The sequence below is a fragment of the Ischnura elegans genome, chromosome 2 (genome assembly GCF_921293095.1).
Source record: "Ischnura elegans chromosome 2, ioIscEleg1.1, whole genome shotgun sequence".
NCBI classification, from domain to species: domain Eukaryota; kingdom Metazoa; phylum Arthropoda; class Insecta; order Odonata; family Coenagrionidae; genus Ischnura; species Ischnura elegans.
The window spans coordinates 56287902-56303919 of record NC_060247.1 but is presented as its reverse complement, the minus strand read 5'-3'; the positions used below and the strand labels follow the sequence as shown (position 1 = coordinate 56303919).

The window sequence follows — 16018 nt, the reverse complement described above, 5'->3', positions numbered from 1 at the left end:
TCGCGAGTACTCGGGCTAGAAAATGATTGATCATGAGGATGAATTTATTATAGCCGGGAGAATAAATTTAAGCATAGGAAATCTTGTTTTAAATGAGGACACCCCGAACGAATAAAAATCATGTATGACGAAGTATCACAAAATGCCGCTGCTATGCCCTAGGCGCATGATGCATTAAAATGATTTAGACTGCGGTGCTTAATTTCTTTAACATTTTCAACATTTACGGGAGAAGGTGGTATTTTCAGGTAGAAAAAATTGTGCAGAAATAATTTAGCCTTTGCCACTTTATTTTACTGCAAAACTGCGGTGCTTTTCTTTTTTATAGAAAGGCACCGCTTTGATAAATCTATTTCATTAAACACCTTTTCTAGTTTTTGAGTAAAAGCATCTAATTGAAATAACTTTTGCTAAGTGATTTTTTGCGTTATTGGGATTCAGGATAACGAGAAAAGAGCTTGCAAGGCGAAAAAGGAAGGATAAAAATACGTCTCATGAGTGATCAGGAAATAAAAATGGCATCACGTAACTGAAGGGCTGGAGAAACGATTTTGGCTGGTGCCAGGAAGGAAACAGGAATAAAATCCCTTCGAAAGAAAGAAGATGGGGCGCTGAAGTAATTTTAATGTTAAGAGATTTCGAAGAGTGAATAGCCGAACCGTGCAGTCCTTAAGAGCTTCCTGAAGAGCTCTCTCGAATTTTAATGCATCGATATTTCGCTCAGGAAAAGTCTTCCGAGAATTTTTTATCGATAGGACGTAAGCAGATTAGTCTCACGGCTGTGAATGAAATGGGACAAGTAATCGACTTTTGCAGAACGGTGAATGTGATTTTTGGAATGATCTCATAGATCGTTTTTTTGTCTTCCTTCCCATACTTATACGCACTGTAACAATCGCGTTCTCTTCCTTACAGTGATTTTCATTGGATTTCTCGGTTCTCAGTAACGTATTTTTTGGTAGTCTTAGTTGGGACTTCTTTAGTAGGGAATCGAACCTCGCTCCCATGGTCCTCCTGTCCGTTGTGCAAACTATCCAAGGAAAATTGTTCTTATGAAAGGCTGTTAATTCTCACACCACTAAGATACGATTGAGAATTGGTACTGTGAGTAAAATGTTTTCAGTCTTGTCAAGGAATGATGGGTATTATTAATTTGGAATGTAAATAATTTTGGCTATTTGATGCGATTCCCAGACCGCAAATGCACAAATAGAAAATAATTTTCATTTATCATATTGAAATAGCTTTGAGTTTTGTCCAAGTCACGTAGCGTGCTTGTGGAAAATCAAGCTATTATCTTTTCCAGCTGACGAAAATAGGATTCAAAATTAGGCTTTTTAAGAGGTGCCAATCAAGCTTCAATTTTTATCGTTTCCATCTTTGATAGCATTTAGGCCATATATTGCAGCCTTTAAATGGGTACTTTGAGCATCCCCACATTTCCTTTAATGAGATGTTGTTTTTCCATACATTCCGTTTTACCTATTTTGCCTTTTCGGTATTCGGTAAAACCCTCTACCGAATGGTGTCCCAATATTTCCTCTAAACCCATTTCACATTCTTAGATTATGATTTGTACTTTAAGAGATAACTACTGCACTTCGGTATAAATGACCCAGAGAGGAAGGCTAAAGAAATTTATTGTAGAGCATAAAGATATATGTTTACATTATAGCAGTGAAAATACGAATTCACTTTTGATTTGATCATACTATACCGGAAATAAAATTTAGATAATTCTTAAGGATAGGCCAATTGCGGGACCAATAGTGGATCTAATAACAGCTTTCCAATGGAAATATTATTGAATTTACAATTCTTAGCTGCAGTGCAACGATAGCATAAATTTACGTTGATTAATTATGAGTTACGACAAAAAAATTCAAGAGAGTTTACTTAACGTTGAATGAACAGATAATTGCATAGTTTTACAAGTATTATCACACAGTATAACATTGATATATTAAAAAAAGATACACCTTTACGGAGCCAATTCTGTATCGTGAGATTTATATTCAAACGTATCTGATGCGTAACAGTTATTAAACTAGACCTATGGTCGTTGTCATCATTTGTAACAGGAATTCGGCCTCATAAATTTTATTATTTAATAGAGTTATTGATTGCATGCTATTTATTTTGCGTGTTGGACTTATTTTATTGGATTTTTTTGTTTTGCTTTTGATCAGAATTTAATCTAAAGAATTCCTACATTTGTCAGTAACTTATTGTAGGAATATGCGTATATCTTCTCGATTCGTTTCATTAGGTATTCCTTTCTGTCTTTTATGTTATTTCTTGCAGGGCATAACGGAGAGAACCAATGGAGGCTGTCGTGGTCCTCACTATATGTTACCTATCAAATTATTGTAAAACTGTGTGGTCGAGGTTGATTTCTTCTCTCGAAAGTATTAAATTTTTGAAAACCTAAGCCCAGCTCATCAGTTGCGAGTACTTCTGCTGTCGCTTTTCATGCGGCAATAATGTGGTCATTAATTCCGACCCAATATAGAAGTTCTTTAAAAGAAATTTATTGATTGAGGGAATGGATTGAGGGAAGGGATGGAAGGGAAACGACGGAAGAGTGTATTCTTCAGTTAAGAAATCGTGAGTTTTCAATAAAAGAGTGAAAGTCGTCGTCTACTTTCCAGGAATGTCATCGTTGTAGTGCCGGTTCATTAACTCGTTCTTGGAAAAGTATGCCTTGAAAAGTTGAATAGCTCACAAGAGCTTGAAAAACATCGAACAATGCGAGGCCGAGGCGCAAGTCCGAAAAGCAACTAAGAGGCGCTGAACCACGTTGTAGGGGCGCGCGACGCCATCAACTTATTTGCAATGGGGTTAAGACAGTCGATTTTTCGCCATTAGAGAACCTGTATAGCGTACTGGTCTTCGTAGTAGCTGGGAAACTAAAAGTGCTTCGTACAATTCCCAATTGGGGGGAATTGTTTCCCATGGAAATTTATGTGAACGGAATGCATGTTGGAGAAATCTAACCAAATGTGAAACACCTTTATGTTTGCAAAAATGATGCAATGCTAAGGTATTTATCTTATTCTAAAGAAATGCATAGAAAAAGTGATTTAATACGCAGTTACGCGCGCGCGTGCAGAGTTACACAAACCGAGGCTGAAGTTCGCAGTGAAAAAATATTTAGGAAATAATTTTCCCGTCATCCTTGGTGTATAAATTTATACCAGATCGCTGAATCCACATTGCACTAACATACGTCATAAGAAGTTCCCCCGTATCCTTAGCTCCTTAGTTCCTTACACCGTCATCGTAAACCGTACGCGTTCATTCGTGTCCCAAACCCTCTGAAGCCTGATGGCTTAGCCAGCGACTGGATTTTTCTTTTTAACCCCCTGGATTTTTCTCCTATTTCCTTTATCCTGGTCCCCCTCTTCCCATTTTCAAAACTCCCCCCTTTTTCCATCACCACGCTTCCGCTCATTCCTTTTCAATCCGTTCCCATCCGGACCGCGTTCTAATTTGCCCTTAAAAAGAGGTCCCATCGCTCGTATTCCCCGATTTTCGCTCTACCTAATCCTCCCTTCCCATTTCTTACCATCTCCAGCCAAAGAGCGCCCTTCTACAACTATGCGTCTCCGATTTTCACCGGATCTTTTCTCTGCGATGCCGTATTGAATGTTCGACTCCTATATCGAGAATTTTCCCATTGCTCACAAGAGCCAATCCCCTTAACCATAAATCATTTTCATGGCCTCGGCTGATCTATGCCTTTTCGCTGTTTTTGGTTTCGAGTTTTAGCTTTCACATCTGCATAGTAATATGCAATCACCTCTATGGGATAATTGGGATAGTTTAGATTGGAAGCCATAATGTAGAGGAGACTCTCTTTGGGTAAAATAAGTAAAAATGAAAGACTTGAACACGTACCGAGCGATAGCGCGACACCCAAAGCAGTGCGCACTTGCAAATCTAAGTATTAAAAATAACTAAGGTTTGTTGAAATATGACTTCGTAATAGTTTACCAGTTTTTTTAATAATGTGGGATGCGCTTAACACCTTAAATAGTAATACAACCGCCTGCGGCATGCGATAACTTCGGTCTCCTGGAACAATATAAAGTATGTATTTTATTTACCCATGAAAACAAAATTTCCTTAATGGCCCTAAAATATAATGGCCTTTAATGCCATTTAATCAAATATTTAAAAATATGTGCAGTTTATTTTCATCACGAAAGTATGGCAGCTGATGTGTTACTTATTTATGGCCAAAACCGTGTGACCTCACAGTAAAACATTGATTATGCCATAATTATTACTGAATCGTAAGAAAACACCAAATTGAGCTTCCAAAAGGAAAAAATCGCATCATGTCATTCATTAGTTTTTTTTTCGTGAAATATTACATGGGGTAAATTAAAGAAACTAAGCAGCAACGGTCGATCTGTAAAAGTGAAAGTAGCTCAACGAGAGAAATTGCTTACGTGAATTAAAAAATAAGCTCATAAAGTGGAGAGTAAGTTAGAAATAGAAAGCTACCGAGAAGAATGCTTTGCAGCATGCTATTTTTTGCCTGCATCACGAGAGAAATCGAAGTGACGTTCTGAGAGAGGGCATCACCAATCTCGGGTTAGTCGAACGAGTGAAAGATTAGGAGATCCATAAGGAAGTTATTGCTGACTGGAGGTGACAGAATGAAGGATATCAATAATATCTACGAGAAAAGTTATCGATCAATTCTTTCTCTATATAAAACAGGTAAGGAAAACTGTCTAGAATCTTAATTCAATGCATAAATGCCGTCTCCAAGGGCATACATAAAGTAGGTTGCAGGGCATGTACGGAAGTCTATGCTTTAAAAGTCGAGATCTCTCAAATGCTCTTTTTATGCTATGTAGAACATCGAACAGAGTTTCTTGATGAGATGAGGCGAATTCACAAAAGATATTCCAAAGTATTTTGAGAAGTTAAGGTCGTTGGTTGATCGGTTAAGTATTGTCCGTTGGGTGGTTGGTTAAGTATGGACCGTTGGGCGAATAAATGATGCTGGCTGTTGAAGGTGATGTTCACTGAATGGAGATGGCCATTTGGATAGTTTTCAGTGTGTTCTGAATTTATGATGTTCGTGTTTCCTCTCGCAACAAGAGGTATTTGACTATTTTCTAATATTACCTGTTTATATTTGCAAATTTTCCCAGGTATTTGTTATTGGAAATACATATGTACTCGATAGATATGCATCATATTATGGGCTCTATCGATTTAGTCATCAATTTAGCTATTTTATCATCAAAAGTGTGAAATAAATTTCAAGTGAAGTTCAACAGTTTTAAGGTAATGTGTAATTTGTGTATTTTTGAATATCCGCGTGGATAAATGCATTCCTTGCAAATAGTGACTAAGTATTCAAGCATTGAATTGAATGTCACTAACTAGTATAGGGTATGGATTATTGGGGCATGGGATTTTGGCTATCGATTTATTATGGAGGCCTTAAAGATGACAGTTACGGCGACCGTCTCATTGTTGCCACATCCGACTATATCTTCTAGGTTGATTTTCGTGTTAGCTGTGAACTCCTGGGCTCTGCACCAAGTTTTTCCAATCGTGTTGGCCGTCATTTTCCGTAACGTAAGTCAATGTGACAACAATAACCTGGTGTAGAAGAACACCTGAACATTATTCACCAGAAAAAATTTAAATACTTTTTATACGCCTCTTTATTTGTACCATGGATTCGGTACTTAATTATTATAGGTACAATGCAGTACATTTTTTCAGGTTGGGCCCATTCTTGTTTTTTTCATTCCTTTCTTTAAGCCTGTTCACTTATTTCCTTTTCTTTGCCTTCCTTCTAGTATGTGATTGGGTGGCCCATTGCCTCTCTGTATGCTCTTCAGCTACCTACTCAGTCTCCTCCTTATCCCTTTCAATAGCTGCCTCTCCTCACCATCCTACAGAGAACTTCCTTGTTCGTTCTCCTCTCTGCGAACCTGACCTTATCCTTTCTGTATCAGCCGATGACGCGATGGGCACTTGAGGACTGTATTCAACCTTAAACTGCATGATTTTCGAAGGAAATAATTTAATACTCCTCACTAGCTGAGGAATTTGACTTTTAAAATTTTCAGATTCAATTCATTGATATAACCGACGGTATTGTCTTTGGATATTCTGTGATCGATACGCCAGGTAATTATATTTAGGGGTCGTATCACATGAAATCGACGAAACGGAATGTCAAACAGTGTCTACCCAATCTTCCCTAATTACTTCGAAAATTGGTATAATCATACGTGATTTTTGGATTTATTAAAAACGATTTTTCGAAATTGCCGGCTCAAAAGGTGAAGGAGAGGTACCTACCTGGTGGTGGAGAATGTTTTCGCTTATTTTATATCTCCATCAGACTGTTGAAATTCATAAATCTATTCTCATGCCAAAAATTGGGGCGCTAAGTGCATAACTGTGATGCGGTTTAGCTCTCAACAGGTGGACACCTGTTACGTAAGAATTTAAACTGAATAATAAAAATTCACATAGGATTTCCTTTCAAGGAAAAGCACAAAACTTTTTCTGCATGGCAGATTTGTCAAAGTAAAAGGAAATTCATTTAGCGGTCCCCTTAGTGTGAATCTCAGTGAGAGGTAGTGAAAGGCGGTGCTGCACATGATTTTGATAGGTTTATGAATTAGTTTAGAATATACTTGTGATATGATTGTGCCGCTGATTTTCCCATTTTAGATTGTCAAAGTATGTAGAAATTTTATAGTTTTATTTTAACATTTCAGGAATAAAACATTACTATGGGGAAATTTTTTCAAACATTAGAGGTAAAATATTAAATAAATTTTGATTAATTTATTAATAATTAATTTGTGTGTAAGCTGTATAACGCTTTCTGTTACCATGTAGCAGTTTTTGCCCAAACGCACCGAATTTTTTTTGTATTTTATTTGGGTCACAGATTGAATATTTCCGTCGGATCCCATATGCATGCAAATTATTTTCCTTTTTCGTCAAATAACCTTGGAAAATACAGTAAGGGTTTCCCATTTACAGTATTTCATATTCCTCATATGTTTACAATACTCAAATACGTGTATTCTAGTACTTCTGGCAGCATACTTGCACACACAGTACCGACATTTGATTGTTATGCAATCGTAGAGATGACGTATTTTTTCTGGTCGTATACAGGGGTGTGTTTGGAGCCATGCCGCGTGACGTCAGGAGTGTACTCTCTTGACCCAGCTCGGAAATGGCAGGCAAAGCATAAAGGTCAAAGAGCCCCTCGTCATTGTTCCGTCCCTTAGTAGTGCTGCCCCCTGCGGACTCCTGTGTATACGCTGTTTTCACTTAATTCCCGGGAAATCTCTTGAAATGCCTCCGCCTCTTATTTCAGTCAGCACTACCGCATCACCATCCATAATTACCACAGAGCCGGAAATTTCATTGTTGTTCTAAAACATCGTACTTGATGTTGACCGCTGTTCTCAACTTCGAAAATGCATATTATGTTCAAATTTGTATCAAATTAGTGGTACTTTCCCATAATTATTGTCTTCATGAATGACTATGATATTTTTCTTCCCTTACGATACAGTTTCTACTGCCAAAGTTTTGCGTGATTGGCTCTTTAATAAATCATCCATGCAGCTCTTTCCATAGTAGTTACCTGATTAATATTCTCTCCCATCAAAAATAATCTTAAATTTGGTAGATAAAATTCGACATAGAATATTGTGCTTCGCTGTATTCTATTAACCTTAGATTGTTTATAATAAGTCCAGTCTAGGATTTTACGGCAAAGTTCCTTTTTTGAGTATCATTTGAAAATAATTTCGCATTTATAGCTAGCTAGCGTCCTTTCTCTTTAATGGGTCTGTTTCACTTGGTTTCACAATAATCTGATTACCTTTAGAGATGATAATTCATCTCATTCTGCCGTGGAAAAATTATGTTGGCTTCCCTCCTAATCCCTTGTTTACTAGGTATTCAGTTCGAAGTTCAAGTATTCATCTTGAATGGAGTATTATGCAAAAATAGGTAAAGTATCGTGGATAAGACATTTTTTTGTGTTTATGAATGTCAGAGTCGTGATATTGCCGACGTTCTGTAATAAATGGGGATTGTGCCAGTACGCATGCATATTTTGCCAATGGCAAGACCAGACGCTACCACACGTCTTAACGCATGGTAAAAAAGTTTTTAATTTACACAAGGGCTATATATGCAATATAAATAGTCACATTCTTTATTAGTAGATATTTTGACGGACCAAATTACCTTTTTTCTGGGACATGGCTAATGAATTTCGTATATTTAACTTACTAGTGTACTTTCTCTTTGCTGGGTTTGTTTCACATTGTTGAATTTTAATATATTGATTTCATCGATACGTTGAGTTTTGGGTATTAAAATTAATTTCTCTATGAAGCCAAAATGAATTTACCCTGCAGGATATCATGAGATAGTAATGTAATCGAGGAAGGTGCTCTTCTCTTTCATAAAACCTTCATAATTATTTTCATATTATAGCTATGTCATTATCTTCTGCATATCATGTTTTAATTGATATAGAATTCAAACTGGCTATATATTCGTGTTCTGTTCGAAATGGAGAGAAATTTCTTCTCCATTTCACATCCAAGACGAATTCATTTCTCGTCATTGCAGTGAATGAACCAAGGAAGAGAGGGTTGGGTTCATTCGCCATCCATTTAGCTCAATAATGCTCCTGTCCCCTACTTTATTTTCCTTATAATATCCCAGTTCATTCATGATTTGCGGTCGGAAGAATAGAGCGCAAGGAGGATGGAGATCGAGTTCGGAAAAAAGAGGTGTCACCTTAAGGATAAGGAATTGGAAGGAAGAGTCGCGAAACGAACCTCGTGAAGCTGCTGGGTTATTCTTCGGAAAATGAAAACGATGAGGAAATACCGGAATGGCTCTTTCTCACTTCTCTTATGGAGTTACGCCGTGGAAAAAATGGAGGAAGGGATTAATTGAGATGTGCGTGATGAGGAGGTTTGCACAAGTGGATTTAGGTTTCTCGGTTGGATAACTTTTAATTATAAAGGTTATTTTTAAAAATAAATCGACCCGGGTTTCGATGAATAATCGTCATCATCAGGCGTAAATCAGGGTGTTATGTATTTATCTTATTATTGTAACCTAGTTGCCTATCGCAAGAAGGGATGGATTTTGAAATCGTGACATAATACATTTAAAAAGTAAACTTTGTTGTATGACACACTATATCTTTTATTTTTTAAATCGTAATAACAAAGCTATGCTTGCTACACATATTTTAGAAAATGACCATATGATTTAATCCCGAACCTTAAATATGTTTGTGAAAAAGGTAAGAAAATGTATTTTATAGAGAACTTTGAAATTTTATCATATCTAAAGGGAGGTATATAAGAATGATTTGATAAAGAACCAAGTCCCTTCCAACTCCTCACCTTTCCACTCAGTACCCGAATAAATAGCTGATTATATATATTATTGCTATATATTCTTGTGTCTAAGATTCCTGTAGTGAGCGTTAATAGGTTTTACTTTTTACCCATTTATCTCGTTCATATTACTGTGACGTGGACTTCCTTCACTGCAGCACGCCCAGTTTATTCGGAACGGTGCCTGTTGTAACTTCTGGGGGGCGAATAGAAATCCCTTCCACTGGCCCTTACGGAAATAACCATAGCCGGTACGCATCAGGCTTATCTTGAGCCACCACACCGGGAGTGAGCAATAAAGATCTCATTAACCCTTGTTGCGCCATTGGGTGTTTGATCTTGAGGGAGAAGACGGGATGAAACGTACGGGAAACAAAATACATGTGAGCTATGATAGAAAAACCACCTTAACAGAAGTTTTTTGTTTTATTTTTCGTAAAATTAAATTGAGCTTCACTCTTCGCATCCATTTTTTCTCACATCACTAAACAGGAGATTCTTGGAAACAGTCTCAGCGCTCAACTGAAAATTGTTTTCTCCTCCTGATCCAACATAACATCTCACTCGTGTACATTTATTTCTTTTAAAAATGAGATGGGTAGCATCAGCCTCAGAAAAATAACCTACCATACCGCCTCTAAATATACATTGGAAATTAAATGTCGCTGGCAGATAATACTTCCTCATTCCAAACTGTGTTTCGCAATCCTCATTTCATTATATTTATCACGGCACTGATAAATTACTCAAACTTCTAAAAACTCGAAGGAATGTTTCCGTCGATGAAGGTATAATATAAGCGATGGAAATACGAGTATATCCAGCAAGGAAATCACACCTACTTTTCAATGCTTTATACGGTATGCTCTATGCAAGGAATGCTCTTAAAGTTAAAGATTGATGTTTATCTTGCATTCTGAGGAATTACTTTTTGCTTCGAAGCCGTTACACAAAATACGGGATTAAAGCGGTACTCGAAGTATAATCTAATACTCTTGACCAAATTAGTCAAGTAATAGTTGAAATTGCAAAATATTTTTGAAAATATTTTGCAATTTCAATTTGTGTGCCTGGGAATTTCATGAAAGAGAATAATAATTTGCTTGTTTGATTCCAGTACTATAATCATTCGATCATTTTAAACTCATTAGTCTGTCGGTCTTCTTTGGTGGGTGGTATCATTTTATCTAAAATAAAAGCGCAATGGTATTGAATGAACCATTGCCAGTGAACAGCTTGGAAGCATATTTGCTTGCTATTATTTGGCTGTTCTTGCATACCAGCGGTACATACATTTCTGATACAATATCATCTTAGTTTATCGTTTCCCTTGATGTCTGTCTGGTGTATTGAAGGGAAATCCAAAATTTCCAATATCAAACTAGGATTTTTTTCACTGATTGTGATAAAAAGAAATTTGTTTCAACAGACACGAAAACATGTTCTGATTGACTTTCTGCTTTCGCGTAATTTTTCCACAAAAAGGTTGGGTGAAGCCCTACGGGGATTTTGGGACTCATATCGAGTCTTTTTAATCTTCTCAAATATGACCCTCATGTGTATTTCGAGAAAATTTTTGTCATTTTTGAAATACGAATTGGTTTTGCTCGTCTTAAGTGGAACTTGAATAATAGCCCTACTCTGGGCAGCAAAAGGAAAAGGCTAGACGGAAAGTGAGTGAGGGTAAATGAAAAATGATGAGCTCGGATATTTGGAAATTCGAGAAATCAAGTGAGTAAAAATGTGGATCTATCGATTGGGAGGGAAAATACAGAAGAGAACTGCTTGGTTTATGGTTCTTCGGCAAAAATATTCAGTCACTCCTCAATTTATCTCACATTAAAAAATTTTTAAATGGTGTGTTTACTTATTTTTTTATATCAACATGAGAAGTTTTTCTGATGAAGTAATGAAATCAAGGGAATCATCAAAGTAAAAAAAAGATGCATGTGTTGCTAGCTTATTTCATAAGGTGTATTCAACTCATTCGTTATTAAGGATTTAAACAGTCGAGAAAAATTCATAGATAAAGACGCGAGCTAAGAGAATAGCTTCAAATATTTCTAGCTGTAATATTTGCTCAAGTTTAAATTTAACGTGTCTTCCATTGAAACTGGTGACTTGGCATGATGACGAGATAGGTATGCATTGATTGGCGAAGGTGGGCGGCAGCTACTCCTTTGAAAACATATGATTTTCAACGTGAACATTATGCATTCTCGTACTTATTGTAAGTGGTAATACATGATAAGGTGTAGATTATGTGTAAAAGTTAGTTGAACTAACTTATGGCTTTCGTACCATTTTTTACTATGCTAATTCTTTTATTTTATCTTTCGATACATTGAATATCAGCACTTTCTTCCTTGCCTCCGTTCCTTAGGTAGTTCCAATGGAGTAAAGTTCTTGCGAACGGTTATGCGATGAGCTCTAGATACTGTCTTGGTTTTAAGGTAGCCACCGCGATGTTTGATGCCTGATGACAACATTTTATCCAGCTTCCGACTTTAGAATTTAATGATTTATAAATACTTTCTCGCGTTCAGGTCGGGTTTCTGCTCTTCGATCACTCATTTTTAACTGCAAATGCTGACGAAATAATCGGGACAGAAATCACGTCCGTTGGTAATACTATTTCAATAGACTCGGGCATTATAGAGTTCTTCGAATTATGTTTTATTCGTATAATTGTAATAATTAATAAATTATTTGATCCTGTTAGGAAAAAAAAGTTTTAAGGTAGTTTTTATGCATGAGTTCAGAGTAATTGTCTATCTAACGATTGGTTGGTTAAATTAAATGTGACAAAACTATAACATAATGAAAACATTCCTGGTGGGGTTCGAACCCACGACCTTTGGATTAGAAGTCCAACGCGCTATCCTCTGCGCCACAGGGACAGCGTGAGATTTTCAGTTATGAAACACGAATAGATGCAAAATGTTTATCTTTCTCTTCTTCTCTACGTTTCAATGTTGAAACCTGTCGAGCGAATAAATAAGTGCGACATGAAAACTAAGTGTAACAAAAAATAGTGAAGTAAGTAAAATAAAAAATAAGTGTGACCGGTTCCAATGTTTCCACGTCATTTCCAGAGCCTTTGAAAACGATGGTAAACGTTAAAACCGGCAGAGCGATTAAATAATTGTGGGAAATTACGAACACTTTACATTTATGAAATTATCAGGGTAGATATAGGCATAAAATTGGTCAATATTCACCAGCATGTCATACATTAAAATTTTACTACGGTACAGAAGTAAAATATTCATTCTTGAGATATATTTGGCGCATTATGTAATGTCACGGGAACCTTCGCGTGGAGATCATGTCCCAACAAATGTTTGGAGTGAGCATCCCAAATACGCCAAGTGCCCACTTAAAAAAATTAATTGAATTTATAATAATAAATCGATACTATAATATTATATTTGATATAATGTTTGGTGATATAATATTTTATCATTACAATAATTTAATGATTTAATAATTTTTCTAATTCCATATCCTGACAGTGTTTTGAGAAGAAATTTTTCTACGTTGCTAGTCAGGCCACCAGGTATATGCCCCCACCAATATATTGCTGATGATGCCGATCTGGGCTTAATTCATGAGTGATAGTAATCAAAACAATGCTTACGCATGAGAAATACGTAAAAATTTAAACTAAATCCAGGCGACACTGCAGATTAAAAAATACATTTGTTTAACTAATAACCTACGTGGGAGGAGGTACTTTTACTAGTACTTTTACTTTAAAAAACTTATTATGACTATATAAAGAAAGTAAGTTTCATGGAAACTCGTTATTTTTATAAACAAAAACCTACGAAAATTATACCACAATTGCTATTCGTCCATAAATGGCCATTTTTTAAATTTATTGGAAGATGCCTTTATTAAAAACGTCAAAACCGGTTGAGCGAATAAAAAAAAAGTGTGGAAAATTATTGCGACAGTTAGAATGTTATTACAATGAAAATTTGTAAAAGGAATTAAAGTCTGGAAATCAAGACAGAATGCACAGTGGTCAAGCGACAGTAATGTGTCTCTTAACTTTATTATGATTTACACTCCGTTCCGCCCCGGGTGGACCCAGCCACATTCTGTCCGGTGTCTTGTTCCCTCGGAAACTACGCCAGGTGGTCTCCCTTCACCATGGTTTACCCTCACTTTTGGCTCGAAGATATGTACCCTCTCGACCACATTACTAACGACAGGAACACTCCCCCCGCGTGGGATATTCGAGAGGTCAGCGGTGGGTGTGGTCCGCCTTCGGCCTCCGCCGCCGGTCCATCCATTTCGTTGCCGTGATTACAGCGAAGCCGTGATTCCTTCGCCGTGCCGAGAGGTCACGTGATCGCACTTCCCCTGTAATAGACTGGGTGGATCTCTGCGCAACGCCTCCGTTTCTCCGAAAGGATAATCATGCTCGACGGTAATCCAGTCTGAATTAGTGTAGACTCACGTTGGCAGTACGTACTCCTGTGAGGAAGTACTCCCTCTGATGTCGTCGCGACGGCAATTTCCTCTTAGTGCTCTAAGTAATTTCCCAAGAAGGCCGTTCCCGTCATGCTTGGTGACGCTTCACATTTCCTCGAGTTCAGCAATTCGATCAAATTTATCCGCACGAATGGCAGTTACGTTTAAGTTTCACCTATAATTTTAGGATGATTTCATTCCAAATAAATCGAAGTGACAGCTTCTCGAGTGCTTTGGAACGTGATGCCGATCCTAGTCCTCTTCAAATCAATTTGATAATGGCATTTCATGTCATAATAAGAAAATTAATGAATGCAAAAGTAGCTCAATAGCGGAGGTGAAGTGCCGGTGGTATTTTCGTCATATTTTAAGCAACTTTTCAGAAGCCTAGAAATACCAGCTGAAATCAAAAGTAGATAATTATTATGAAATATAGCCATTCCAAAAATGGTGCTTTCAGTGGCATATTTTTATTTCCCTTTCTGGTGGCTGTTGAAGGGACTGTCCAGTTTCGTCGACCAAAAGTGCGCATTTAAAATATGATATGACAAAGAAATGTTTTTCATTTCAGTTATGACAAGATTCAGCCAATGGTGAATAGATTTCACATAACTTCACTAATGATAGCATGAAAAATTCCTAATTGTGAACAAATTACATTCAATACGAGTGAAAATTGGAATTTCAAGATATGAAGTTTTTGTATGATTCACTTAGGATAGTAAAATAACATTGTAAGTGATAGCCTTAAGATGGGAATATATTTTTATTTATGATGATAGGATTTTAAAAAGTAGAAAAGAAAGATAAAGATATCTGAAATGATTATCTATCCAACCAAAGTTTCACATTTAAATACTTAACTGAAGCTTAGCTTTGAAAGTATTGATATATTGCTCTCAGATAGCGAGGGCTATGAAGAAGTCTCGCGTTAATTCTCTGAGGCGATTGATTAGTTTGTGTACTTGATTTATGTTTAGGTTCTGTGCAGAAATAAATGATGCTCCACAAATATGCAACAAAAAAATGAATAGTGACTTTTTCCAGCGATAATTGAGGATATGTCTTAGGTATTTTTGTATTTGTAACCGAATTTCGCCCATCTCTGTGGACTTGGTTTCGAGGGTTTTAAAAGTGCATTTCAAGAGTCATAGCTATAATATGTTGTTAGTCCAATCAATATATCTATGGAATTCAATTGATTCGGCTTTTAGTTTGTGAAAATCTATATTGAAATGAAAATACACAACCTCGGTAATTTTCCAGTGAAAAGTTACCAAGCTTGTGAATTTTCATTTCAATCTATTTATTTATTCTTGCGTCAGCACGTTTAACATCGGGACTCAACAATCAAACGTACACGACCATCTATGACCTGGATAGGGGCAACTAACTCAGGCAGGACTCGAACCCGCGACCTTTTGTTTGGCAGGAACTTAACCCCGTTGCCACCGAGGCCACTATGCCTCAGTACTCCTAATTGCGGCACTTATTGTTGGTAGTAGGCGCTTATTAATATGCTAGATGTTCCCGACTCGTTCTGACTCCGAAAGTGAAGTCACCGACATGGGGTCCTTGTTGACTTTCTTCCTCCTCCACTCCCTCCGCCCTTTCTTCTCTTTCCCTTCTCGGCTGTCTCCGCCTCTCTCTCGCTTTGTTCATCCATTCGCACCGCTGCATTATGGATGAGGTTCGTATTTCAAAGCAGGGAGGGGGAGGAACAAAAGGGGAGGATGTGGTGGGCGACCCTGTGAACCGAGGCCCGCACAGAGAATATCGGGATTGCGCGAGACAGGGAATGGAGTGGAGGACGTTTCCCCATGTAAGTAATTCTCCCGTCCTCTTTGAGTGAGCGTGGAAATATACGTTCGAGTGATGAAGCGATGTAAAGGGATGGAGATGCGAGGAGGGGGAATGATTTGCGTGGTGGGGTGTTTCTCCGAGACAGAAAACCTTTGAAGCATTCAGAACGGTGCGAGCAACATCGTCTTGTAACATCCTATGTTTCTAGGTCCCACGAAAATGATAAAATGAGAGTGATATTTCACTGGCAATTATAGACTTCGTGAAGAGTTCTCGGGGTCGCCATCCGGTCAGAA

General features: G+C 37.3%; 1 non-coding gene across 1 annotated transcript; it reads right to left on the bottom strand.

Annotated features, from left to right (window-relative positions):
• Nucleotides 1-12264: 12264 nt before the first annotated feature.
• On the bottom strand, nt 12265-12337 carry Trnar-ucu. Its single transcript has one exon. It is a non-coding gene; the product is annotated as a tRNA-Arg (tRNA).
• Between the last annotated feature and the right edge of the window lie 3681 nt (nt 12338-16018).